At 31.5% G+C, this 2,695-nt stretch overlaps 1 pseudogene; it reads right to left on the bottom strand.

Annotated features, from left to right (window-relative positions):
* Positions 1-2,595: 2,595 nt before the first annotated feature.
* Positions 2,596-2,695, bottom strand: part of LOC112003232 (equilibrative nucleotide transporter 3-like) — a 32,312-nt pseudogene continuing 32,212 nt past the window's right edge.

The raw sequence follows: 2,695 nt of genomic DNA, 5'->3' as shown, positions 1-2,695 counted from the left end.
TCAAAAACTACATATATAGTACATACTAATGGATTAAGTAATACGTGAAGAGATTGGAATGTACGTACTTAAAAGTGAGAAGGGTAAAGTGAGCCTAGAAGACTGAACACATGGTGTGAACGTGTCAAGAAGATGAAACTGTGTAACTTCATTCTTCTATAAGTGTCAAGAAGACTGAACACATGGCGTCAACATGCAGGCTCTTTTTTTTTTGGCGTTCAGATTAATTCTCTCCAGACAAATGTACGTAAAGATGCCCTCTACGGTTCTACCTCTTACATGCAGAAGAGAAGGTGTTATAGATGATGGGGCAACTACCTGGTGTCAGAAAAGCATTATAAGAGAACAGCTAGGCGGTGGTATATATAGGGAAAATTTGAATGCGTGCAACAAATAAAAAGGCAAATAAGAGTAACTTAGCGGCTTGGTCCGGTAAAAGCCCTAAAACTGGACAAAATTAGTAAGGACGGGTCAAAAACCGGAAAAAACCAAGAACTAGGTTCAAAGTTGGCTCATTGATCATACCGATTTTTAAAACCATGCATTTTGTATACATCTGAATTAGTGTTTTGAAAACACGATTTTAGTTAAAATTATGAAATTGTGTTTTTAAAGAATGATTTAAATTTATTTTTTCTAATATAAGTGATAGATTTATTTATATATGCTTTCTCTTTAGGTCGTTCAAGACATATAGAGGATGAACTATTTGGAATGAGCATTAGAAACAAATTCCAACCTCACATTATATAATTTACAAGATATTTCGTCTTATATAATAATTGAATTTAAAATGCATTATGTTTTATTGAAAAAAAAAAAAAACTTACAAATTTAAAACACTTTCAAATTAAAAATATAAATAGATTTTATTTTAAAAAAAGAAATAAATATATAATTAGCTTAATTTAAAAAATCTAATGTGTTGTCTATACTTTGTTAAAAAATAATAGCGTCATTTTGAAAAGGGCTTGAAACTAACATTTATAAGTCACATTTACTATTTTCATTTTGCACTTAACAAAAAAAAATTGTCGAATTTTTCCGCGCATTGTGCTTATCTGCTGCTAGTTCTCTCTTAAAAGACAAACCGCATGGAAATGGTAGTCAACTCTAACCAATAACCTAATGGATGCTATGATTGGAGAGGGAACGTTCATGAAATCATTTACTTGGGATTTGGAATGTGCAAATGTGATTGTTTGTTTGTTATTATTATTATTTTAAGAACTCAAATGAAATTATACTGCAATTTCACTACGCAATGAAATCACGAATTCAAGACCAAGATGCGCGTTTGCTAACAATGAAGACACAAATTGAAATCGCGATTTGAACCTTGTAGTCAAATTGTAGGATATGAACCTGAGGTATCACAATGTGGAAGTACACAAACATTGTCACCTATGTGATTCCAAATTCAACATGAAATCGCATTTGAAAGATGCAATTTCACATAGACTTTCAATTTGAAGAGACGATTTCAAAAAGTACATTTTAATATAAAGGTAAAAAATGTATTTTACTCTCTCTTAGTTTGTGCTTATTGTCAATTGATCCCTCTTGTGTTTCAAAATTGTCAATTTACACCCTTGACTTTGAGAACAGATCCAATTTGACCCTTCCGCTTAAGTCTGTCAATATTTCACCGTTCACATTTAACATCCTTAACTTTATTTTTATTTTTTTCTCATTAATTAAAGAGAGAGGAAAAAAAAAAAAAAAAAAAACCCAGTTCAGGCTAAGAAGAAAAGGGTGGGTTGAATTTTCCGTTCATGTTTGTTCCTTCCCTTATGTTTAAGATTTCTGTTCATGCCACATGATATGGGTGATCCAAGGACGAGTTTTTACGGTCAATTTCTATTTTTACTGATATAATTGTGTTTAGTTACTTTTGTATGGAAATTTGTGTATAAGTCAAGGCATATATAGTGGTATACTTCTGCTTCATGTAGGAGAAAGATGAGGTCCATACATATATTCCTCTTATATGGCATTTCACCTTTTGTTTTTAGATGCCAACCAGAGTGATCCTATAGATGGTAGATATATGTGAATTGATATTCTTATTCCTTAAGAGGGTCTATAGACTATAGTTATTTGGGATATTTATGATCTGTGTATAATTGGATCAGTGTGTTTTTTCTCAACGAAAAAAAGAAAAAAAAGAAAAAAAAAAAAGGTGTGTTTGTGTGTAAGACAAGCATATAAGATACTTGGGAAAAAAATGGACTATTTTTAGTTTTTACTCATATATATATAATTGGGTTAAGAATCAATAAATAATGTCAATTTTTATAGGTGAGTAAGAGGGAGTATGACTATAGATGAATACAAATCCTATGACTATAGTAGATATAATAGAATGGAGGAAATAAATACATATAACCAACCCTAACAAACCTATTGAGGATCCATGGCCGACCTTAAAACTTTTGGACTAAGGATTTGTTTATTTGTTTGCTGTTGTTCTTGGGTTCAAGGTCAATAATTTCATCAAGCCTCTACAGTTTGCTTTCATTATAATTACACAAACAGTTCTACAATCAAGTGAGGCGATTGGTTTTATTCAGTGATGGTTATGGACTTCTCGCCTTAAAATTTTCCATGACCTATTAGCCACAACCAATCAAGAGCAACTCCTGCAAATATACCACCTAGTAGACATAACACAAGCAAATTACCCAAGGCATTT

Source organism: Quercus suber, unplaced genomic scaffold (genome assembly GCF_002906115.3).
Source record: "Quercus suber isolate HL8 unplaced genomic scaffold, Cork oak 2.0 scaffold_246, whole genome shotgun sequence".
Classification (NCBI taxonomy): domain Eukaryota; kingdom Viridiplantae; phylum Streptophyta; class Magnoliopsida; order Fagales; family Fagaceae; genus Quercus; species Quercus suber.
The sequence above is the reverse complement of the archived record's forward strand: the minus strand, read 5'-3'. Positions and strand labels throughout refer to the sequence as shown.